The 27,252-nt window shown below is 33.1% G+C and overlaps 1 protein-coding gene across 9 annotated transcripts in view; it reads right to left on the bottom strand.

Annotated features, from left to right (window-relative positions):
- Positions 1-27,252, bottom strand: part of LOC145242068 (uncharacterized) — a 107,004-nt gene that overhangs the window by 54,471 nt on the left and 25,281 nt on the right. Inside the window, exon 1 of one of the 9 annotated variants that reach the window (XM_080104976.1) lies at positions 13,856-14,197. The exons of 4 other annotated variants lie outside the window; for them this stretch is intronic. The gene's annotated coding sequence lies outside the window, so the exon portion shown is untranslated. Of the gene's footprint in view, positions 1-57; positions 294-600; positions 917-13,855; positions 14,198-27,252 lie in introns of those variants that run through there. 4 more of the 9 variants (XM_080104971.1, XM_080104969.1, XM_080104968.1 and 1 more) reach the window with 4 other exon arrangements.

Here is a 27,252-nt window from a genome sequence, read left to right on the forward strand (position 1 = left end):
TGGACCCCCATCCCATACACAAAAAGGGGTCACCATGGATGATTGCAAAACGGCTACCTCTCCTTCCGAATGAGGGGCATTGGGCAATGTCTGGGAAAATGACCTCCTGGGGGACCGAACAGGACCAGATTTCACCCTGATATAAGATTCTTCTTTTGTTTTTTAATATTTCGTGTTGGCAAGTGAGTACAACCCAAATCATCCCCGTTTTGAAAAACATTTTAGAACGATTATTTAATTTTTAGCTTGATAAGTTAAAAAAAAAAAAAAGTAAAAATATTCATAAAGATTTAATTTATTATCGATTACTTTGTATTTTTGTCGATCGATCGTCCTGCGCTATTTATAAGTCATTTTTTCCCGTCTAACAGCAAAAAAAAAAAAAAAAATTTATAAAGAATCGATATTAAATTAAATTTTCATAAATATCTTTATATTTTGTGACTACATCTTAAATTTCAATGTGATTTTTTTTAATTACAAGTCCAAGAAAAATATAGAATGAAAAAAAAAGGAAGATTTGGGACGCTGAAACCGTACGCACAAACCCGAAAATTCCATTCAACTGGGACGAGGGCCGTTATCACGATTATTACTTACTCCGCACTTTTCCTCTTCTGTGCTTGGTAAAATAAATAAGTAAATCGCACGAAGTATCCGAAAAACGAAGAATAAAACAAAGAAATTGTAATAACAAAAAGATATTCCAAATCTGACCTATATACAATTCTTACATTGGAGCAGAGCAGCGGCAGCGCTCAGAAAATATCTCGACGATTTTTTTATTTTTATTTTTTGTTAAACTAATTATTTAAGGTCTAGCTAGAAATATTAATTTATCATCCATCCTCTTCGGATTTGTGTCGTGGTACAAACTTTATTATTTAATGGTCTTAACCTTTTTTAGATAAATATATATATAAAAAAATACAATATTTAAAAAAAGTCGTAGAATACATTTTTTTGTTTTGTTGTTGTTTAATTCATACAATTTAAAATTAGAATTAAAATGTACAATTTAGAGAAAGGCGGACTCTTAACCCCCCCCCCGCCCTTCTCTAAAAAAAAAACAAAAAAAAACTGAAGGGCATGGAGTTATTTCAATAAAATTCAAATAATTCTTTTAATTTAATTTCATTTATTTTTGGTACTTCTGCAGTTTCACACGCCGTGCTATATTTTTAGACAGGATTTTCAAATTAAATTCAATTTTTACGGTATCTTTTGTTTATATCAAATTGTTAGGTGAAAGTAGAGAATAACTATAAACACCTTATTTTAAGAAGGGGTTTCTAAATAATAACGTAATTATTTTCACACGGTTCGTATGCTGCATTTATTAGGGGCCCGGAAAATGAATAACGGAAAACCATTGATCAGGTATTAAAATTATGTAACTATGGAATGAATATCGATTAAGGTACCCCTTTAGCGTTGAGTTCCATTGCGACCGGTATTAAAAAACAAGCGTCGCTCCCTTCCTGACGCAAGCAAGCACACGTAACATTTATTTACTGGCGTTGTTGTAGTAACTAAACGATTATTTGTCATATTATTTATTTATTTTGAAAAAAAGTTTTACTCTTTATGAATATTAGGAGAAAGAAAAGTTACTAAACATTTTTAATAATGTCTCATGATTTAGTTTTTTTTTTTTTTTTACCCATCCGCAAATGCTATTAAAAAAAACAAAAAAGGCGATAAAAGTCGTCATTTAAAAAGAAATTTAAAAATGTTTGTAAAGCGAGACATTATTAATAAATGTTTAGTAACTTTTTTTTTAATATTCATAAAGAGCAAAACTTTTCAAAATAAATAAATAATGTGACAAATAATCGTTTAGTTACTACGACAACGTCAGTAAATAAAAAATAATGTTACGCGCGCATGCGCCAGGAAGGGAGCGACGCTTGTTTTTTTATGCTGGTCGCCATGGAACTCAACTCCCAAGGAGTACCTCGATTCAAAATACACTTTAGAATTGTTCGAGGGCGGGGGGAAGGCACCACATTCAATCGAAATGCATTATGATTGATTTTCTTTTTTAACTAAAACTTGGATTTTCTTTTTTTTTTTAAATTGAAATAACATTTTTTTTTTAACTGAAACTTGATTTACTTACTAATTTTTATTATAATAATAAATTGAAAAGAAAAATACAAAAGTATTCTTAGAAAAATTTATTTTGCTTTAAAACACAGTAAATATTAAATAGTAAATATTTCACGATATTATTGAATGGGAGTGTCTTAGTACTCAACCCCCTTCAAGAACAGCCTCAAAATTTATTTTCGATCGATATATATTCTATTCTAAAATTACCTAATTTTTCTAAATTCATATTTTTAAAAAATTTTATCGACTTACTTTCGGATGAGAATTTACGAGCTTAAAAAAAAAAAAAAAAAAAAAAAAAAAAGCAACTTTTACGAAGTAGGTTATGCCTAACCGGCATTGGGGATTTTTATTTACTTGACTCCAGCAAAGTTGAACACAAGTTCGGTTTTTAATCTGTGAGAAATACAGCTACCCAAAAAAGGCGGGGAGGGGGACTCTGGACTGGCCCAAAAATACCCCCACCACATTGATCTGAATTTGAAGGCCAAAGTGGGTTTCTCTTGTGAAGGCGACTCCATGACTTCACAAACTGGAGTTCAATCCTTCTTAGGAGACCGTATATTTTTTCACCTTACGTCATCGAAACAGAAGTTAAGCAAATAAGTTCTAGAAAATGGGATCGTAATGGCTTTATTTTATTTCAATGAATATTTTTGGTACTTACGCACTTGTGTTACCATGCTGAAATAATAACATTATTATTTAGAAACCCATTCTTAACATGGGTAGGGGAGAGTGTTTTGTAACTACTCTGTATTTTCACCTAATAATTTAACGAAAAGAAGATATCGTAAAACTTGAATTTAACTTGAAAACACTTTTTTTCTTTTTTTTTTTTTTTAATAGCACGGTAACATAAGAGCATAAGCGCCGGATTTTGAAAAAAATTTAGAAGCTCCCTCCCAAAAAAATAAAAATAAAAATAGGAACAAATACACAATACCCAGATTTTTTAATTGTTTGTTTTCTTAACAAACAATTAGTCGTAATAAACAGTTTACTTTAGCGAACATCGACGAACAAACAAAAAAAAAAAAAGAAAAAAAAAAGTTAAACACGCGTTTTTTTTTTTTAATTTTTTTTTTTAAGTATGTTTCCCTTTGCATCATAAAATAGTTGAGGACACCACTACTACCCCTATCCGGTCCCGCAGGAAGATGTGACAAGGCTGGAAAGTAAGGATGATAACGCAGTCTGGCCCAGCAAAAATGGCTGAACAGCCCCGTCGAGGGATTCACAATAAGAGCGTCGCCCGCTTCAGGTGATTGGCCAAAAACCAACCGCCTTCTCAAAGGTAAATTTGATAGGGTGGACCTTCAACTAACAAAAACGTATCTCAGCCCGACAGAACAAACTTTTAATTATCTTTTAAGCTAGAAATTAATATTTTCCTAAAATTGACTTTTAACGGCCCCATTTTGCAGATTAGGCACTAAAATTTGTTTTTTTTTTTTTAATATTATCACCTGAATTTAGGTTTAATGTTAATAAAGAGTGTTTTTTTATTTGTTTTCGGTAATTTATTATTCCTACTATTCACAAAGGCAAGTGGTTTGCTTATAATGGCAAACTTTCTTCCTGTAAACCCTTCATCAGCAGGTGACTCAGAACCGTTAATCCTCGGACTCATCTCGACAATGTCCTACATTAACATAATTTTTTTTATAATAAATTTCCACAAGACATTAATTAGTTTTACAATAAATTTTTAGGGACAGGACTGTTAAAATTTTATTGCACCTTTTCATGGGGAGGTAAGTATGTATTTTTAGTTCTCTCCCACTGCAAAAGCTGTGACACCAGGGTCGGAAGGTGAGATTGAGAAGTCAGCCCCCCGCCCCAAGGAGTTGCACTCTGATGTACAAAATGTGCCTGGGCAGCTCCGTCGGCATTCCCCAGTAAGGGCGCCTCGGGCGATTAACAATAAACTAACTCCTTCTCAGAAAGAAAGCAAAGCATAGGAGGATGGACCTCCTAGAACTGCACAGGAACAACATTACACTGCAATCAACAAGGACAAGATCATTACAAAAATGGTTGCTTTTAGGGGCCTAAGGATAAAAATCTCTAGTAATGACTTTCGTAAAGATATGAAATAAAAAATGTAACAAAAAGATGCTGTTATAGAATTTTTACAAAAAAAAAAAATTTAAATAAAAATAAAAAAAAATACATGTCCTTTTTATTGCATTTAAGAGAAATTTTGGGTTATAGTTTCATGAATTTTCCTAGATTTTTTACATTTTGGGCTATTTCTTTTACCAACAACAAACCTTCTTAAGCAATAGTTATGCCATCTGTATAAACTGAACATTTATCGGCTCCAAACTTACACGTCAGAATTGCATGCAAGTTGGCATGAAGCACCCTTGAGACGCTGGATGGGCCATTGCTTATACTATCACTTGGAATAAACCAACACTTATAGGCTGCAAAACTATTGGTCAGAATTGAACCGTTTTGACATGGAGCATCCTTGGCATGTCAGATAGAGAACATTCTATTAATTACTAAATAATAACCTGGTTTTTAAAATATGAGGTAAAATTTCACCAAATTAGAATGAAGCTCATTTGTTATCAAAGGGTCAAAATTATGTTTCCACTACTACTGTTAATTAATAATGGCATAAAAAAAATAAAAAAACAGACTGATTGGTATCACGTCAAGTGATCATTAAAGACTAAGGAGGAGATTATTAGAATCTTGCGGGGTGAGAGAAGGGTTTTATCGTCATTCAAATTTCCAGAAAAAGCCAACGACCGTTAAGTGATAAGTAAATGGTAAATAGCTGTTGCGATAATGCAAAATGATTTGCAATGGTTGTCGAAAGCAAAGAATGCTGGAATCCTGTGAGAGACTTGTCGTCGTTAAGACTCCAGTGAACACTCACTGATAATGATTCATGTGAGACCTGCCGCTAGGTAAATGATAAACACTTTTTAGTGCTTGATTGGAGACTCTGAAATGTTCAAGAATAGCTAAAACATGCAAGTTTGTTGTCTAGCGAGGTCAAAGGGGTCAGGATTGAAAGAGTTGTGAACGGAGAAAACGGAAGTAAGGAAAGATGCGCAACGTGACGTTATTGGCAAAATTTGGAGTCAAATCTCAGGGGAGGGAAGACCTCTCTTTCTTTCCCAGACACTCGTTCAATGACTCAGGACCAAATAAAAACAAGATGTCAGTTTTAAAATCGTCTCCGAGTTGGGCTATGTTTCTTCCTCGTTTTGTTGAAGTAATCAAAGATAAGGAAAATAGAAAAAACTCAGATGTTGTTTTTCTTCCCTTGAATTTTGTGAGGGAGTGTCAGAATTAAAATGGTTATTAACGACTTGAATAACTGGAGGAGAATTATTATTTGTTAAAACAAAGGAATGATAAAAATTAAAATGTGTGTGTGTGTGTGTGTGTGTGAAAAAGAATAAATAGAGGTGCACAAATCATTTTACTACATTATTTATTTATTGGTATTGTTCCTAGAATTCTGGTTAACAATGATCCAGCATACTTGGGACTATTTAAAATTATCATTTTATTTATTTATTTATTTATTTTTACATGCGCATTCCAATTATCAGCGCCTTTCACCAAGATCACAACGAGAAGTCCAGTGAGATCATCAACATCTTACACTTTTCTTATAAGGGTTTCAGGGAATGAACGATGGATGGGTTAAGTTTGGATTCTGGCTTGCGTTGATAGGATCAAAGAAAAAAGGTGATTGCCCCCCCCACTCGCATACCACACACACACACACACGCGCACAAAAAAGGTTAATATCACTTTTTTTTTTTTTTTTTTTTGCTAATTAAAAAGTGAAATGGCAAGTCTAAATGGCAACCAGAGATTCAAAGACAAAATCTGGGTTGATAAGAATGACGAGAAAAAAAAAATTCTATTTCTTGAATGGTTGACTCATTAAAATTATATGACACAATTTAAAGAGGAGTAGGGAGAGGGGCTAACCATTCCTGGACAATGGAGATTATTGTTGGCAGCGCTGCCCAAGGTCAGGGAGCGGACATAAACTGAAACGAAAGATAAATGTCGTTTTACCTTTTGTGATTTTTGAAAAGGAAACTAAGGCAGATGAAACCTAAAAGTGCGGGGGGGGGGGGTCCTTCAGACAGAAACTGATTGACAACGAGTGTAATCTACCAAGAAAGGGACTGTGTTGAAATCAAGAGAATATAACAAAAATGCTGAGAACCAATTCTTTAAAATGGTAATTGAATTGCGAAGCACCAATAAATAAAAGTCAGGTGAAAAGAGCAGGTGATAATACTAAAGACACTGAGACTGAACGCACAGGCTTGCCAGTTGCACTCCAGAGTGAAACCTATCTCAGTATAAGCACAAACTGTTAGATATGGAGACGTGACGACACCGATGAAAACCATAGTTGTGCACACACGCACATTTCAGATGAATGTTTGATCTATATTCTTGTGTACCGTAATATAACGGGAATTATAATTGCCACTGAAAACAAGGAACTGTTTACATTCCAGGTCGAGAGGTTATAAATTGCGCAATGCAAAAAAAAAAAAGAAGAATGTAATATTTCAATATTTACATTTTCAGGAATGTCGATTCATGTCTATGTAAGAGATAGCATGAACAACAGAGGGGAGAAAAGAGCCCAGACTGACAGTGGTCTAGAGTGATTGACATCTTTCTGTCGTTGTGCCACACACCAACCAACCCTTACAATTAACATCTCTCTCTTTGTCGATGGGCAAAATCTTAATTGTAAATAAAACTTATGTTGATAAATTCGTCTCTGTGTTGATTTTGAGACAAAAGAATTGTCAGGTGTATGTATGAGTTTAGCAAGCATTTGAAAAGTGCAAGCTAGAAAATTATACATACATTCAACAGCACAATGAAACCTTCCATCATTAGACAAATGGACAATGCAGTTACCATTTTACTATGTTATGCTATAACAGTATTCAATTTTTCCCCCCTTTGACCAGCACACAGCAGAACATTGTTCAACAACTCATTGCCTTCTATGATCTGAGAACACAAGAGTCGTTCATAAAAGTGTGAACCATAACCCTCCGGGATTGTGGGGGCTCTGCATTATTTCATGCAGCATGTCTTGGGCAAGAATAGCTTGGCAGCGCCCATCCCTCTCCAGGCTCTGAGAACACATACAGCACCTGGCATTACCAAATGGTCACCCATTTTAGTATTGGCCAGGCTCAACGTCGCTTAACTTCAGTGATCTAACGAGCTGATGCGTCAACATAATTATGCAGTATATTGTGCTTCACAAAAATCAATGATGAAAAAGACGACCAGTGCAGCCGAAAGGGTTCACACATTAAAATTAGCACAAATAAAAAAATATTCCCAAGCAACATTTACCATGTAAATAAGGTAAAGCCAGCCCGAAAAATGGTTTGGCATCATATTACATATACGAGCAGAACTCGTGGAAATTCCACGAAATAAGAAATATATTTAATCAATAAATATGTTTGGATAAAGTGGATATTTTTCTGAATGGCGTAAAAATTAGTTTGTTTTTTTTTGGACATAAAAGCCGATAACACGCAGCAAATTTATTTACATTTCTATGAAAATAGTGTCTATTGAATTTTAAATAAAAAACTGACCAAAATATGATAAATCAATAAGTACAAATAAATACTCAGAAAGTAATATTGTGTTACATAGTTCAATACAAATAATAAAATCACATTGTAAGGAGACGATCTTTAATTTACTCCTTCAGTCTTGGCAAACAATCTTTTTTCTTTTTATTATTTTGTCCTGTTTCTTTCGAATGTTCTTTTTACGTAAAGTTTTGCTGACTTTCTTTGGTAAAGAACTTCACGTCAAAATTATGAGTTCCTTTCTCACACAAGAACAATAATCATATTATTATAATGATATTCGAAAACGAGGCCACATCAAAAGGTGGTCACTTTCAAATTCTTATCAAGGGTTGGCAAATTTTGTGAATTTGGCCTTTTATGAAGCAACTTAACCTCCAAAAATTGTATTTGGCCTTTTTTCAAAGCGTAATGTACAGACTAACTAAGAAACAAGCATGATATTAAATATATATTTTTTACCAGATATGTGTATAATTTTGCCTTATTCAGACCACTATTCTCATCTTAATTGTTAGCATGTAAGAATGTGCGTGTGTGTGTGTGTGTGTGTAAGGACAATTCTCAACCTATATACTGAACGAATTTTTGGTATACAGACTATCGGGTATTCAGACACGTGGAAAAACTTTTAGTTGGTTTTCATCCTGAAAAATGAGTTGCTAAGAGTTCAAGATTAAAAAATTGGTACGTGAGAGTCATCGGATTGTTATCTGTTTGTCAACTGTTTCACGAATTAGCGGCCTTGAAACATGACAACTTCATTATGTTAAGTATAAGTAAGTTTGAAAACACTTTTGAAAGATCATGTCAACCTGGCCTAATAGTTATCATACTTGACTTAGGTTTTGGTTTCGAGCTCAGCTTGAATATATTTTTTTTTTTTTTCACTTACAAGAAATGAACTGTTTAGGAAAAAAGCATAATACTAGCATGCACATGTCTCAGTTTCTGTAAAATAAAATATAATATTTATGCATATTTTACGACTGGGCAGCGTCGGATGGCCTGCTAGTAATAAAAATGAGAATGGCAGTTCAAAATCTCCCAATAATCAACTTCATCTAAAAAATTGCAAAAACATTACATATATTTTTATTTTATACAGGTGTTTGGAAATAGTGCTGCGCTGACTGCACTATATATAGTATATATTTTTCGAATTCCCTTAAAGTCAATGTTAACCAATAATATATAATGCCGTGTAAGAAAAAAAAGGCTTACATTGTAAATGCCTTTACTGTAGCAAAAAAGATTAAACGATAGGCGGGGAGTGGAGGAGAGGTGGTTAGAAAAAGAAAATATAAATCTAGGTCGGAAAAGGAGGTCTGCATAACTCATTTATCACATCAACTCCATCGACTGATGACAGTCATGCGGGTATGTAGTAACACAATCGTTAGTAGATAGGGCCAAACACCGACAGGGAAAGGAGGGAGGCTTATGATTTTTATATAACAAAATCATATAAAAATGTTGTCCAGCGGCTAAATTAAAAGAATTTTAAAAAAGAAGAAAAAAAAAAGTAATTCAATTTTTTAACCAAAAATAAATTTCGTTTTTCAAAGATGGAAGAATCTTCTCTTGTGTTTGATGATTGGTTGAGTTTGTCATAGATGAAGAGAGGAAGTAAATAATGAGGAGATGATAAGCAAAAAGATAAGTAAAAAGTATGAATCAGACATTTGTAGTAGTAGTAGTAGTAGTAGTAGTAGTGGCGGTGGCCAGTAGAGCTGTCATTTTTCTGTCAAGATTTTAAATTATTTTTATTTCTTCAATATTTTTAAATTTCATTCTTTCTTTTTATAAATTCTTTCTTTTGTTCGTTTTTTCTTTATTCCTAATCTTTTCATTTAATTTAATTCCTACTCTTTTTTTTCATTTAATTCCTACTTCCCTTTTATTCATTCCTACTTTTTTTCATTCTTACTTTTCTTCGTTTGTTCTTTATTCTAACTTCTTTTCATTTTTTTTATTCCTATTTTTCTTCTGTTTTCATTCCTACTTTTTTCTTCTTTTCATTCCCATTTTTTTTCTTATTTTGATTCCTACTCTTTTTTCATTCTTCCTTTTCTTCTATTTCATCCTTTTTTTTTTTTTTTCATTCCTACTTCTCTTCTGAAACGTGGTAGTGGTAGTGGTCTGGTCTAGTGGTTAACGACACAGAATGGGTGTCCCAAGTTCGAATCCAATTCGTTCCACAAAAATCACTTTCCATGTGTTCTCTCATATCTTTCTAGAAAGAATTCTGACTATAAAAATATCAGTGAAACCAATGCCAACATTTATTGGATTCATACGATATGATGATGAATTCTTTTCTAGTTTTATTATTTTTCATTCAGTTTTTGGTACTCATCATGCACCGAAATAACGTTTATTATTTAGAAAGCCATTCTTAACATTGGGAACAGGAGGGTGTTGTGTACCTATTCTGTGCTTTCACCTAAGAATTTAATAAAACCAGACATAAAATTTCCAATTAAACTTGAAAATACTATTTTAAAAAAATATCGCGGATCAATAAGTACACTTGTTATTCTTTTCTTTCTTTTTTTTTTTCACTCCAACTTCATAATATCACTTTTAATTTTCTTTTTTTTTCTATGAATCTACTCCACTCCCTTCATTCTCACTTCTTTGTCTTTTTTCTTTTCACTCCTTTCTTTCTTTTATTTATTTCTCAATCCTCTTTCTAATTGTTTTTTTTTTCTTCTTTAATTATCCACTATTTTTATTTTTCTTGAATGCCTTGAATGGGTTACAAAATAAATAAATTATTTTGCCGTGGCCATTCCGTTTTTTGCTAAAAAATAAATCTTTAACTAAATTAAATTGATTTCCAGAGCTTAAAATCGTCTGAATTAATATATTAACATTAGTATAATAATACTAACATTAGATCCACTTTATGTAGGTATCCCAAACCAAAATTTTATTTTCATTAATATCTAAAAATAAAAAATAAAAATAAAAAAATAAATAAATAAATAAAATAAAATAAATGAATGTGGTCATATAGATTTTTGTAAACCATAAAGAAAAATACCAACTTTATTTTGGTAGCTCAATTAGCCGTCAAGTTATGGTCGTTCAAAGTTTGTCGGAAAGTTGAAAATTTGCTAGCATGGTCCAGAAGCCAAATTTCATAGTATATAACTAAAAATCTTCACAACTGAGACAATTTTTTTTATTTTTGTACCTTTTCTCCACATTAAAAAACGACCCTGGTGTCTAACTGTCCCGTTGGGAGGCATTGTAAATAGGTACTAACAAGTGAAAAATCCTTATAAAATGTAATGTCATCTTGTGGTAAATGAAAATTAATAATAATGAAAGCAATAATTATTAGATGAAACCAACCTAAACACTAGGCAAAATCCCACTACCAACAGGAAAAAAGTACAAATATGACACGGAAGTGCAACTTTGGTCACTCTCAGCTAGCTGAGTGTGTGTTCCATCCCTCCCCGATTAGGAAGCCTCCAAGATCCCCATCCCCTCTTACCTGCAATTTTTGTTTTCACCCCTTCCTCTAAATTTTACCCATCTTGGAGAAAAAGAAATACAAACTAACCTCCATCCCATACCCACAAAATTTTCTTTTCTCCATTCACCCCCATCTAGAGGGCATCCCCACCTAGAGACTGACCCGCAGAAGCGAGGTTCCTTTTACAAACCTAGTGGAACGGGCAGTCTATCAACTAGACGGGGTTGGGAGGGTCCTACTAATCACCTTTTGTTTTTTTCTTCCCCCTCCCTCGACACAAATGAATTATTGTTACCATTTTATTGTTATCTTTTTTGTTTTTACACGTCAATAAAAAATGTTTTAAAAATTGGGAGTTACTAGGACGTCCCCCAATATGAAAGGGTGAATGCGGTATTATGGTGAAAGAAGATACTAGCTGGGAGAAACTTTTGACTTTGTTTAGTTCTGGAGTGACAAGGATGACCAACGACCCCCAAAATCCCCCCTTTTGAGTTGGCCATGTGCCTAAGTTTTTTGTTCATCGTTGATTTTTTTTTCTGTATTTTTTAACATGAATAAAAGATTTAATATCTCAAAGTGTAGTATCTGTTCCGGCAGATACTGCAAGCTATGACTAGCTAGGACTAGCAAAGACCAGATGTGGGGGCAACCCCACATGCCTGACCTTTAACCAGCTCCCATTTCCCACCTCTCGGGAGCTGGTCCCCTTTTCCCCTTCCCCCTCCCTTCACTCCTCACATTAAAAATCGGCCTTGTGCCTAATTTGCTCGGTGGGGGAGCAAATAAATACCATCTGTTCCGGCAGATGCTGCACTTAAGATAATTTGTACCAGTCAATGGAGGGGAAACCCTCTATACTGGGACAATTATTATTTTTGGTAACCAGAGTGACCCCTTTTTGCCTACTTTTAGGGGAGCTGGTTTTTACCTCACATTAAAAACGGCCTTGTGCCTAATTTGCTCAGTGGGGGAGCAAATAAATACCATCTGTTCTTCAGATGCTGCACTTAAGATAATTTGTACCAGTCAATGGAGGGGAAACCCTCTATACTGGGACAATTATTATTTTTGGTAACCAGAGTGACCCCTTTTTGCCTACTTTTAGGGGAGCTGGTTTTTACCTCACATTAAAAACGGCCTTGTGCCTAATTTGCTCAGTGGGGGAGCAAATAAATACCATCTGTTCCGGCAGATACTGCACTTAAGATAATTTGTACCAGTCAATGGAGGGGAAACCCTCTATACTGGGACAATTATTATTTTTGGTAACCAGAGTGCCCCCTTTTTGCCTACTTTTAGGGGAGCTGGTTTTTACCTCACATTAAAAACGGCCTTGTGCCTAATTTGCTCAGTGGGGGAGCAAATAAACACCATCTGTTCCGGCAGATGCTGCACTTAAGATAATTTGTACCAGTCAATGGAGGGGAAACCCTCTATACTGGGACAATTATTATTTTTGGTAACCAGAGTGCCCCCTTTTTGCCTACTTTTAGGGGAGCTGGTTTTTACCTCACATTAAAAACGGCCTTGTGCCTAATTTGCTCAGTGGGGGAGCAAATAAACACCATCTGTTCTTCAGATGCTGCACTTCATTTTCTTGTTCTCTTTCGTTAGAGGAGAAATCCTTCACGACTGAGACAATTTTTATTTTTGTACCTTTTCTCCACGTTAAAAAACGCCCCTGGTGTCTAACTCTGTCCCGTGGGGAGGCATAGTAAATAGGTAGTATGATTCATAACACATTAGAGAGCTAGATAATTTTTTTTTTTTAATTATAAATTGATAAAACCATTAAATTGTGGACCATGTAAAAGCAGTTGAACAGACAATTTGGTAAAAAGGGCAAAAAAGTCAAAAGTATACGTTACTTAAATTGCTGTAAAAATGTAACTATTAGAGGTAGAAGCTTAAAACTTTGCAACTTTACTAATTTTTGGGTGAGGAATTCAAAAAAAAATGTTTGCCTTGCATCTAATAACAAAACTTTTTGCCACAGAAATATTTTTACTTTGGGGAATTTAAACTCGCCAAAAAAGGGCCGACAACAATAAGATTTAGAAATTTGTTATACAAAAAGTCACAAGTAATTTTTTAAGCATTGAAAAACTTTCAACTTAAAAGACAAATAAACAAGTAAGATATTTTATAGGCAGAGGTTTTACTACGATTCCTTTCCTTATTGATTTTCTTTCAGAATTCTTTCATAGGCTTCTGCTATGGTAGAAACTGCACGCCTGTGGAACTCTGTTCCGCTTGCCTGTTTCCCTCCCGACTTCAACCTGGATGTCTTCAAATCCAACACAAATTCCTGATGAAGCGCCCCCAAGTAATGACACCTTACAAATTCTCCAATACTATTGCTACACCTATCCCTTTGATTACTGTACACACAATAACCCTTATCCCTGAGTGGCCATTGGGCCTTGATAAGTGGTGAACTCTGTGTAAAAAAAAAAAAGAAAAAAAAAAAAAAGAAAAAAAAAAAAAAGAAGAAAACTCCAAATCCTACCATCACATGAAACTGGCATTACCTCAAAACCCTATCTGTAAACAAATGCTGACTTTACCTGTGCAATGTCATCTGACAAAGGCCATCGAAAAAAAAAATCTTTTCTACCTTTGTTTTGCGATAAAAAATTTATTACAGCGCTGGATGCAGATATAACCTCAATGACTTGGCCAATGTAAAAGTTGGTGTCATAGTCGACAGCAACCTATTGTCCTTGATGCTCATAACTGAAGATATCCTGAGATGGTTCTTCATCACAACTGCAGAAGTTTTCTGAATGTTCAGCAGATTCACTAAGGGACTTTTTTTTTTTTGTTGCTTTGAAGGTGGAAATCAACTGGATTTCTTCTTTAGTCAGAGAAAGCAGCTTCCGGTTGAACTTTATTTCCGCTGGTGTTGATTTTGACACCCAACACAACCTTGAGATATCTCAGTTCAAGTTTATCAAAAACACCTGATAGAACATATAGGTCTCGGGGGTGGGGGTACTTCTACAGTTTATCGCCGAAAATGTAGACGCCATTTTTTTCGCGCACCTGTCATTAAAATCAGTATTTTAAACTATGACCGAAGCATGAAATAAAAAATTAAACTAGATAATGATTTTTCGGTTTCATTTAAATTAATTTTTTGCTGACCCTTTAAAGTTGCTTTAATTCAAAAAAATATTTCATTAAAATTATTTATTTGTTCGAAAAAAAAAAAAAAAAACTATTTTATAAAAATCCAATGTTGCTTTCGTTACAAAATTGTTTTATTAAAATTATGTTTTCTTATGCAAACTTTTCAATAAATGTTTTTACAATTATATTTTGATAAATAATTGTTTTCAAATGGGGCTCGCCCAGTTTAGACAATTATTAATGTCATTTTCATTTTCCGTTTTTAATAATAAAAATATATATATACGTTTCATGAAAAACATTCCTGTTTTCATTAATTAAATCGAAACATTTTCAATTAAATAATTATGGATATATGTTCTCTTTCACTTTCTTTATTTACTTTTTTGGTACTAGTGCAGAGAGTCATCCGGACGTAAATAATAATGTTATTTAAAAAGCCATTCTTAACATGAGGAGGGGAGGGTGTCTTGTACCTATTCTATACTTCAACCTTATAATTGAATAATAAAAAAAAAAAACATATCATAAAACTTTAATTAAACTTGGAAATACGATTTAAAAAATAGCGCGGATCAGTAAGTGGACTAGCATAGCACCACTTTTTTTCATTGTTCTTTCCGGAAGTAATTAATATCTAGTTTAATTTTTTTGTTATTTATTTCTAACTTCGGTCATAGTTTAAAATACTGATTTCTCCCTCGGATTTTAACGACAGGTGCGCGAAAAAAAAAAAAAAAAAAAAAAAGAATGCCATCTCCATTTTCGGCGATAAACTGTAGAAGTACCATCTCGGGAATTAAAAAAAAAAAAAAAAAATGATTTTTACAGTGAAATTAATTTTTTCATTTGCACACCGCATGCACATAACTTAATATTTTCAGTTATTCATTTTTAAGTACTGTACAGTGTAATTAAAAAATAATTTAACATCTTCAAATTTATCAAAAACGCCCGATAGAACATAAAAAAATGCACATTTTTACGTGAAATTAATTAAAACTTAGCTATATTTTAATTTTTTTAAGTAATGTAACTGTACAATTAGCAGTGTCAGAAATTTCGTGAAAACTATTGAATAATTCCACCCGCTATCTTTCGAAGCTTATAACTCATAGAAAAATGTAATTCAAGCCCTAATTTTTTTTTTTTCAATTAAAGGAGCAAGGATCAAAGGTTTCATTATAAAAAAAAAAGTGTTTTTTTTTTTGTTTTTTTTAAAACGTTTTAAACTTCGGACTTTACAGGTAAATTTCTAAAAAACACTACTTTTTTGTTTTAAATTTGAATATATTATTTATTGACCTTTTCTCTTCAATTTGTGATATATAAAACTTTGGTACATAAATTAATCATTTACTTTTTAATAGACATTTGAAAATGGGTGGGCGTGAATTAAAAAAAAACGTTTGTCTAAAATATATTCGATTTATTGGAAAGAGCATAAAATTTCACATTGACCCTGAAAATATCGTAAAAATAGAATCAATAGAAAAATGTTGATAGATTTTTAAACTTTAAAAATTGAAAAATACTGAACTCGTAACATTCAATTAATTTCATTACTATTTAAAAAAAAAAATATTTCTATTACTTTTTATACAACATTAATAGTTTATTTTGGAAGTATAATCCATAAAGAAAATAAACAACCCACTTTTAAAAGAGAAATTACGAGTTTTTTTTTTTAAATATTTTATTTGCAGTTTCGTGTTAGGGGTGTCAAAAATTCCTACAAAAATTCTGATACTGTACAGTCTAATAAAAAAAATAATTTAACAAAATGTTAGATATATCAAAAACGCCCGACAGAACATAAGAGAATTAAATAAGTAAACAAAAAAAATGAGGCACATTTTTTTTTAAATGAAAAAAAAAAAAAAAACATTTCCGTCACAGTCACACGCAACCAAAAATGTTTTTTGGTTTAAAATGTACCCAGTTTAATTTTTAAAAAGATAATTAAACAATGCGGAAGTTTATCCAAAGGAGATAAAGCAAAGAACATGAAAGTTTAAAAGAAGATATAGAAAATAAACAACTGACATTATTTTTTAAATTGTAAATTTCCATTTCTTTTATTGGTGCACTAAAAATATTATTTCAAACAATAACTTTCTATAACTTTTAAATAAACAAAAACAAACTCATCTAAGAATTTTGATATATCCAGAGTGAAACAAGTTGTTTGTTTACGTTTTCGCTGGGTGGTGCTGCTCGTTGTGCTGACACTTGATTTTTGTGATGATACTTTTTACTTGGTCACTTGGGATTAAGTTGTAAATCTCGATGTGTAGGTACAGTCACTTTTATTAGTGGCGCTCCTTGATTTATGAGCGTAGTAATATGACACCAACAGATTATCAAAGAGGAGACATTTCTCTACAAAGCGATTTTAACTGAATTTCTTTCATATTTCCTTCACTGAAGTTTTCAAAAAACTTAAAACCCTTTTTTTAAGTTCACTATATTAATAAGTAACCTTTTTTCTTTAAAATGGTACTATTTTTTTTACTCACAATATCGTGCGCACCAAATTTGAAAAACACCAACATTTTTTGTGTGTAAAAAATGAAACGGCGTTCACCAAAATTAGTGACATAACTTGAAGTAACCTTGAAAAAAAAAAAAAAAAAAAAAACTATAAAAGACACAAGAAAAAGAATTATATATCTATAAACCAAAAAGATTAAATTTTATTTAAATCAAAACTTTATGAAAATAACCCAAAAATAAACGAGATATCGCAAGTTGAAGTTAAGAGAAATTTAACTTTATTTACCAGTTTTCGCATCCTAAACTAGGCTAGTTTGGGATACCTACTTTATGACAATAAAATTTCTCAGGATCATTTTTGTGGGGAACTTGTGTGAAGAAAAAAAAAAAAAAAAAAAAAGCCCCATAGACAAAAACCCTTAGCTGCGTTTCAAAAGAGATTTAAAAGCTTTGGAAATGAGAAACTTGAACCTTGTCCGTCCTTCTGTGAGACAGGTTATGCAACAAGGTCTTTCCTGGTTCAAAGAGGCACTTGCTTAAAAGAGAAGGAAACGAATCAGTGAAGGTAGGCTTGCAGCTGATAAGAATGACAAGTCTATCCATGTACAGTGATACCTCGGTTGTCGAATGTTTCGGTGATCAAACAACTCAGTGTTCAAACCTAAAGTTGGAGATTTTCTTGCCTTGATTAGCCGAACGAAATTTTGGAGTTTGAACCGTCAGCTTCGCTTTGAATGTAAACAAGCAGCGGTGTTCCTCAATGGAACGTTGTATTTCATACTGGTCGTAATACTTTTGAAGTGTAGTGTGACAAACCAAACCCACTCCGACGACGTTGCCATGCAAGTCTGAACTTTGCGACGAGAGTTATATTTAGAACAGCGTCATCACAATCCCTTCAATAGGCTAGAGGGTGTCCGAGTTATTTTTAGCACATCATTGTGGCACCAGAAATACACAATTCGCTTGATCGACCCCCTTTTTGCCTGGGATGACAAAGGTGTACAAAAAGTTTAAAAAAATAAAAAATTAAAAAAAAAAGGGTCAGTAGACTTTAATACAACAAACGAAGGGGGTGTATCTCGGCACAACAGTAATTAATTGCATGAGAAAAACCCCCCAAAAAACTTAGCTTCTAAAATCTTTACACAAAGCTAAACCGATTATGTAAACAACAAAGAAGAAACAGACATTCTTTTATCATTAAATGAATAAAATCCTCAAAGTTTACAAACAAAAAGGGACTTTCAAATTCTGGAATTAATTAATTCTATTTCAGTTAATTTAAAGGGGAAATATCGTTTTGGTTGTCGAACATTTCAGTGTTCAAACAAATATCTGGAACGAATTATGGTCAAGTAAAGAGGTACCACTATATAAATATATTGATTTTATTTTATAAACAACCAAAATAAGCGTTCAAAGTGTCTAGTTTGTACATATGTGGACTTATGTATGAGTCAGTTTGTGAAACTTTGTGTATAAGCTGTTGCTAGGTTTAGTAGTCTATACCTGTGTTTTTTTTTTATGTCTAGTGAGAAAATATAGTCTAGCAGACAAAGATATATTTAGTTTGTCTGCAAGAAGTCTGAGTAGCCTATTATGACTGACCAGAATTGATGTAGCATATTAAGCCTCTAACTGTTGTCTATGCTTGGGTTATTGTTTAAACAGTCAATGTTAACAGGTGCCCGGCTCCAAAAGGAAATGTTTCCAAGTGGTTGAAATTTGAGATTTGTAATCAATCGAGATTGAGTATTTTTATAGAATTGACCGATACCCCAATATCTTTCTAGTTAGAATTCAAGCCGAAGGGCTCAGCATATAAAATCAACAGTATGTTCTTTGATAAGACAGGGGCACGTTTGAAATGAATGTTCCTGTTTGGAGCACAATCGGACCATGATACTTGACTTTTGCATTTTAAACTTTAAGTGAAGCCATTATATAAAAATAATTTCATAAAATCAACAGTAGGTTTTCTACAGTGCAATGTAGACTACAATGTATTGTGAACTAAGTCACTGTGGAAAGGCATGTGAGCTTCCTCTTGATGCACCGCGGTGGGTTCCAGAATAGAACAGGCAATCAATTGATTTGCTTAAAAAAAAAAAAAAAAAAAGTAGGTGATTTCACCGATTGCGATGACAATAAAAATTTTGGACGGGTAGCACATTCATTGATCTTCATTCAATCCCAGACAATGCCAGATCTCCCTGCTTGTATATATATATATATATATATATATATATATACACACACACGACTCACTCTTCCAACCTGTTTCGTAAATAAGATAGAATTTTTTGCCTTCAAGAAAATGTCATTTTCTTTAAAAAAAATAAATAAATTTAAAAAAAGATAGCCCACCAACTATTTCCACACATTTCTATGTAAAAAGTTTTTCCTGAATATTTTCATGTTTTTCCATAAGAGCTCAGGCCGGATGAAAAACTTTGGCAGGCCGGATCTGGCCTGCGGGTCGTGGTTTGATGACTCCTTATTTAAATCAATAATACAAATGTTTTGAAATACTGCATAGATACGAGTACAGACGAAAGAGCCAAAGACTATTTAAAATGTCTCACTTGCATAATTGTTTTGTAAAGTCTGTAATTAATTTTTGGTGCGACTCATTTGTAATTTTATTGTTCTATTTTTCTATATCTTTGTGGATATTAGCATAAATTAATTCAAGTGAATTAATGAATAAATAAAAAGGATAAATTATGAAAACTTTCTGATGGTCTTATTTAAAAGATAAATAAATTTGTATAAAAAAATTGATCGTGAGAGAAGGAGGGTGGCTGTTCTTTAATACCCTTCAACACAGCAATTCCAAATTTAATTTTTTAATGTTTTTAAAAGAGCTCCCCTCCCAACATGTATGATCACTTAGATGAATTGATTTCTTATTTCTTTTCATTTCTTTACCGTCTCATTTAAAATAAAAATAAATTTGTATCAAAATCACCAAAATGTTAATATTTATTTATTTTTAATTATTCTTATTTTATTCAAGTTGGGAAGGGCGCATTCTATTGGATGTCAGACATTCACTCGATATCTCATACATTCCAACCGAGAGATCTTTTTAAGATTCTAACCGTCCGTTTAAATACAATTGTTTGAATCTCTCTTGCACTTGGTTCACAGAGTATATTTGCCCAATAGTTTTTGAAATTCTTTTTCAGGAGTCCAGTTGCTACTATGATTACTGAAATAATGAAGATTTTCCTAAGATTTCAGTTTTTGATTGTGGTATTTATCTGAAGGAATGTTAACGTTTAACTGAATAAACACAAAAGTCTTTTGTTTACAAGAAATTTATGACTAAAGTCTTTAAAATTTTGTTTTTAAGTCGAAAACTTTGCGAAGTGATAGATAAGCTAGCAAAACCATCTACTATAATATTAGAAGTGAAATGATCAAATGTTGGTTAACAAATTCATAGAAGACATTGCCAAACCTGCTGCAAACAAGGTAGGTCGCTTCCATCACGCAAGAAAAATACTCACATCTGCAAGTATCCTGTATCACTATAAAGCCACCATTCACCAACGCATGAAGTATTGTTGCCAATTTTGAGCTGGTGCAGTGGTGCACCTGTCATTAGTTCCTCCCTCTTAGACAAGGTCCAAATAAAGAGTGGGCAATCTAATAGGTCCCACACTATCAACCAAGCTCCAACCTCTGTCACATCAACGCAATATTGAATCTTTGTACCTGTTTTATAAGAATTTTAATGGAATTTGCTCTTGTGATAGCACTTGTGCCTCTTTGATGTAAATATTCCAACAAACCTGACAGGTAGCAAAATCCCACCACTTCACTATAAAGGTCTCTAAATGCCAGAAGTCTTTCTACTCTAATAGTTTCTTCCTTCAAACTGCTAAACTCTGTAATTCATTCTGTTTCATGCTCCCTGACTGTGCATTAATATACAGAAATTTAAATGCAATGTAAACAGACATCTCGCTGCTCAACTCCTTATCGAGTATACCCCTGTAAGCATGGCCTTTAATAGTAGTCTCTTACATCCCAGTGGTAATATGCCCCCTTTCAGGAGAATAAGAGTATAAAAAAATAAGTTGCCAATCGGAAATGAATCAGTTGTCGGCTGCTTCTTTTTTACTATTACTGCATCAAGTTTGGATGAATTACAGCCCATTGTTTAAGCATGTGATTTAACATGATAGGGGAGAAACAAGCACAATATGAGTGTTGATATGTAAAAGAACAAACTGTTTATCCTTTTAACTGCACCGGAATTTAATAAATAAAAAAAAAGGTTAATACTCGTCTTTATATTAAAGCTAGAATAAAAAAAAAAAAAAAAAAAAAAAAAAAAGTAATTAAAAAAAACAAAAAAACTTTAAAATAAAAGATAGCTGTAATCTGATTATAAGATTTTTTTTCTTCTCTTTCTCCCTTTCTCTTTGGGTGTTTCAACTATACACAAACACTACCCCCCCCCCCCCCGAAAGAGAGAACACTCCATAGTCTCATTCATGCCAACACAAGCAATAATAGACAACCCCTCCACCACAACTTCCACTTGATGTTGGGTTCAGATTCCCAAGGACTAAATGAAGTTTTGCTGCTTCAGTGGAAATGAAAGCCCCCCAACACAATTTCTATGGTTCTTTGTTACAACAGGGATGCATGAGAAAATAGTGTTGTAACTCAATCATGGATGCGAGTAGGCAATTGCAAAAACGGTTAAAATCGAGATTAATGTTCCAACTTGGTTGCCTTTTACTTTCCCCTGTGTGACTCGGTTTTATTCTTTTGTTTTATGATATATCAATCCTTTTCGGGTTAGTTAATGCCGAATCTGATCATTTTGGAAAATATTTTTTATGCTTCAAGTCGTTTATATCGGTAAATATTTATTCATGATGTTTGGTTTGGTTGTTTTGTAGGGGAAAATTGTTTGTTTTTGGCTTTGCAGAACATGATTGAGTTTTGCAAAGGAAATGGGAAAAACAATAACATCAATGTTTGATGTATTTTATGTCAGGAAACCGGTATATTCAAAAAGCCTTACTTGGTAGTACCAGCCTTGTGTGTGTGTGTGTGTGTGTGTGTGTGTGTGTGTGAGTGAGTGAGAGAGAGAGAGAGAGAGAGAGAGAGAGGAGAAGTGAAAAAAAAAAACAACTAAAAACAAGCAGTAAAAACATCAATATTTATTTATTTGCGGACTGTTATCATAGTTGCTCTTTCACCACGTTTTGGCCAACTCATCCTCTGACCTATCAAGATGAGGATAACAGTCTACAAATAAATAAATGAATACACAAATTATTCAGCTCAAAGGATTTCAATAATAATAATAATAATAATATAAAAAAATAATATATAACTTTAAAATCTGTTTAATTAGCGAAATATCAATCTTGTTACACAAGAAAGTCAAAATTAATATGGGGGTGTGGGGGGTGGAGAAGAGGAAGTCATTCTTTGATTCGACAAAATTTTCGTTATTTCCCCCTCATCACGAATCATTTGAAGTCTTAACTTTCACAGTAAAATTAAGATTTCAGTTTTCAGAGAAACCTTCATAAGAAAATGTAAGGCAAAACAAGACAGAAAAAAAAAAAAAAAAGATAAAGGGAGAAAGCGAGACATGAAAAAAAAAAGATAAAAGAAATAAAATCCAGCCAAATAAGAAAAAAAAAAACATAAGGAAATAAAGCACCAGTGATTTGGTAGAAATTAGCTTTTTCTAATCACTAAAAGAAAAAGGGGTACATTTTGACTGATAAGCTGAGAATTCTCACTCTAGGCTGGAGTGATTTAAGTGAAAATTCACTTTTTCCAGATTATACAAAAGGCAAAATTCTGCTAAAAAGCTAAGAACTGACATCACTGACAAATGAACTCGTTATACTTTGTCTTTATCTATGTCTAAAATGAAATACTTTCGAGTCAGCAATTTAAAAGGATTCAAAATTAGTAAATTTTGATATTAACTGTTATAGAGTGAAGGTCAAGGAGACAAAAGCAAAATAAATACACAGAATTTGCCAGAAAACTGAAAAGGATATGAAACGTGAAGAAAATCAATACTGATAATCATAGGAGTACTAAGAGTATCAGAAAAAACTGGAAAAAGGATGAGGAAAAACTGGAATCAAGAGAAAGATCAAGACTATATAACATACAATATGATGAAAACAGCTGAAATCTTAAGGAAAATTTTTGAGTGCAGAAACCACCCCACATAATCTTCAAACACTAACTAGACATATAGAAGCTGCAATAGAAAAAAAAAAAAAAAGGAACATCAATTGAAACAAAGGGAACTGAAACTGCAAGAAATCTCAAACTGCTTCCCCCCTTACCATAAAAACACATTGTTGTGAAGAGTCGAGGAGGATGGAAACACCGAAGAGGGTGAATACTAACTAGACCTCCATTGGAAAGTGTAGATACTACTGAGGTCTTGGGAAGCATATTGCCACACAAATCCCAGAGACAACCAATGGTCATTGTCAATGAGAAATCAATGATAAGCGGCTGTTGCAATAACACAAAATTTGCAATGGTTAGTGAAAGGGGCAGAGAGTACTAGAAACCTGGGGAGACTCATTAGTATGATGCTGTTGGATGCACGAAGCAGAACCAAATTACCTTGCGTACAGGTTAAAGGTTAGGTGGTGTGCTTGACATGAAGTTTAAGAAAACCCAGATTTCAGGGAAATGACAGAATATATTTTTTATGGCGATATTGTAGACAAAAAAAATTAATTTAAGTTAAGAACCAAAATAGTTTTACTTTGCTTTGTACGAAGAATACTTGAAATATCTTATGAATAATTATTCTTGTTTATAAGAAAACGGTCTCTCTGAGTTATCCCTAATTATAAATTGCCTGTCGAATTGAAATGTATTTGATTTCAGATCTACCCTGACAGAATTGTAGCTGAGAGAAGCGATATACCAGCCATTCACTAGTGCACTTATAAAGGTAGAACTCAACCACAGCGTCTGACAATGAACAGCCAACCAACCAGTTGAAGGTATTGCCACACAGACTTAGGGTCATCCGCACTGAGCATCAGAGCAGTAGTTCCAGCAACAAGTGTTTGGTTACATTTTGAAGGGTCCATCACTAGACGAAGATAAGAGTGTAGTCATGGGGTCTTAGGGTTAGCCTCTGCATTTAGGAACTGGAGACAAGCGCGTTATAATACTTGGTCTCATGAAGTAGGATTGTGACAACCCCCCCCCCATCCGGTTACATCCTCACTCAGACTCCAGGAAACACCACCGGTTATTGTCAGCAAGCAATCACTAACAACAGCCTGTGTGAGAATTACTTGTCAGAAAATAAGTATAATAATAAACAGAAAATGATCATGAACGGTCAAGGAGGATGGTAAGAATGAAGAGGGAAAAAGAGCACCATTCAAAACTTCACTGGAAGGACACAGAGTATAATAAAACACTAGGCAAACTTATTGAAAGCCAATGCCTGTTATCACCAAAAAATTAATGCTGTTGTTGCAGTAATGCAACATGATTTTTAACAAAAGAAGAAGTAGAGATTACTGTCGGAATTCGCTGCTGGAACCTCACTGTGGCATCTCGGGAGTTGACAGAAAAATCTTTTTTTCTTTATTTAGACGAAATAACACGTGGCATTACTTTGAACAAGATTTAGCAAAAAGGCACAAACTTGAATTGCATCATTTCTTCGTTCCAGTTTCAATTTCATCCCAACATGACCTGTGGATCTTGTCTCGATGAGAACCTAGTTTCAGAAAAATCTTTGCCACAATGACATGCGGCTATTTGTATCGGATCAAAATCCAATTTAGGGAAATTATTCCCAAGTGGTACTGTGGCAGAAGGTATTAAAAGGGACTCAAAGCCTCTGCTATTATGGGATCTATATTGACATTACAGTTTGGAAAACATCTGAACCTTAATCTGCGATAATTAAATTGTGACTCTTCAAGATTCGAACCTCCTTTCTTCCTCAGTCTAGAAGGACTTTATCATAACACTTTATTAATGAATTATACTCAAAGATCTACCTGCCATGAACTAAATGTAACTTTTCAGTTTTTTGCTAAGAGAAAGCATCAAATCTGCAAAACTTTTAACCTGCCACAGTTGAAGGAAAGAACAGATGAGTGACCTCTACCAAATCTGAAAGCCTGCTTAAACTTGAAATCGTTTTTGCAATACAGAAACCTGAACGGCGCAACATTTTCAAGATGAGTAGTCTAATTCTTGAGCTCTCAAAATACTTTAAACTATGCAGAATAAAATCTCCCCAGTACTAAAGTCTAGGGAAAACTTGCTGTCACTCAGACTCCAGGGAAACCACATGTTACCAGTGAACGAAGACTGATAATGACTCGTGTGAAGACTCTTAATAAATAAGTAATTAATTAATCTGGCTGATTTAGGCACAAAGTCTTTCTTTCCTACCTAGAAACAATAAATTACGAAATTAAATTCCGCAGGATGCAGTTCTGCTTGTTTGTAAACAAATTAATCATTTTTTTTTTTCGTAACTCTTTGGAATTTGGAAGGAATTTAGAAGCGTTAAAACTGTCGAATAGAAATTGATTTAAACTTTTTTTTTGTTTTTGTTTTTTTTGTTACAAAATTTTTTTAGATTGAAAATTTTGAAAGCTGTTGACATTCAATCATTTTAACAAAACGTTAATAGCATAAAGATCAAACGATACTATAATAATTGAATTTAACTTCCCAAATCCTTTTTTTTTTATATATAAGTTGATTAAATAAATAAATAAATAGATAAATAAACAAATAAAAACGCATAGTTCAAAACTAAATACGAGGGTGGAGGGAATCGAAAAAGAAAATCCCATACAACGCCGGGTAAAGTTGAGATCAAAGAATCGCAACTTTAGTCTACTTTTCTAGAGTCTAGATTCGTTATTAACGTTTTTTTTTTAATCACTTCCCCCCCCCCTTACCATTTACCATAGCCGCCACCTCCGTTACCACCTGTCCTAAAAACTTTATCGCAATTTTCGACCCCCTTTTTCCTCAAAGGGGGAAAATGCACTTCGACTATACATTTTTTATTGTGTCTGTCGCTACTGCTTATTAAAACACGCGACCTACAAATAAAGTAACTTTATTTTTTTGTGGTGTATATATATATATATATATATATATACATACACACACACATACATACATATACACACACACACACACACGTTTATTTTTTTTTGTTTTTATTAAAATGCTACAGAGGAGGAAAATTGATTCTTTTGCTAAGGAACACAACTGCGAAAAAATAAAACTCCGAAAGCAAAATAAAGATCCCCCACCCTTCATCCCAAGACAACAGAGACGATCGGCATTTACTTGCTTCTAGTTGTGGGGAAAACCAACTTACCCCGGGGGGGGGGGGTTACTAGAGTCGAGAACGAGCCTGTCGGTAATATCCCACCATCAAATTAAGAGGTAACGCCTTGGAACGTGCATTAACAGAGCTGAACCTAATCAGAATTCATTCTGATAAAAAGGGTCTCATAGTTCAAGACAACCCCTAGGTTGGCAGAGAGACGTCAAAGTAAACCTTGGCCGATATGAACACCCGATGAATAAAACCAAAAGAAAATGGTTGCGCAAACATTTTGTTTCTCTTACTGAGATCAGTCCCTATAACGGGGTTTGGTTATACATAGGTGTATCAGAAATTTGGAGGAATTTTTGACACCCCTAACAGAAAACTGCGAATAAAATATTTAAAAAACTCGTAATTTCTCTTTTTAAAGTGGGTTGTTTATTTTCTGTATGGAATATACTTCCAAAATAAACTATTAAAGTTGTTTAAAAAATAATAGAAAACTTATTTAAAAAAAAAAAAAAAAACAGTGTTTACAAAATGTTTACAAAATGCCGGCGTGCCTTCATGCAGCCATTTTTTTTTTACGTAATGAAATCAATTGAATTTTACGAGTTAAATATTTTTCAATTTTTAAACTTAAAAAATCTATCAAAATTTTTCTATTGGTTAATGTTTACGATATTATCAGGGTGAACGTGAAATTTTATGCTCTTTCCAAGAAGACAAATATATTTTAGACAATTGTTTTTTTTTTAAATTCACCCCACCCCCATTTTGAAATGTCTATTAACATTTTAATAATTAGTTTATGTATCAAAGTTTTATATATCACAAATTGAAGATTAAAGATCAATAAAGAAAATATTCTAAAAAAAAAGAAAAAGAAAAAAAAAATAGTTTTTTTTAGAAATTTACCTGTAAAGTCCAAAGTGTAAAACCTTTTTTAAAAAAAAAAAAAAACACGTTGATTTTTTTTTTTAATAAAAGCTCATATTATGCTTATATCGTCAAGTAAATACCCAACGCTGACGGCAATT

Source organism: Euprymna scolopes, chromosome 21 (genome assembly GCF_053919585.1).
Source record: "Euprymna scolopes isolate OS-2025 chromosome 21, ASM5391958v1, whole genome shotgun sequence".
NCBI lineage: Eukaryota > Metazoa > Mollusca > Cephalopoda > Sepiida > Sepiolidae > Euprymna > Euprymna scolopes.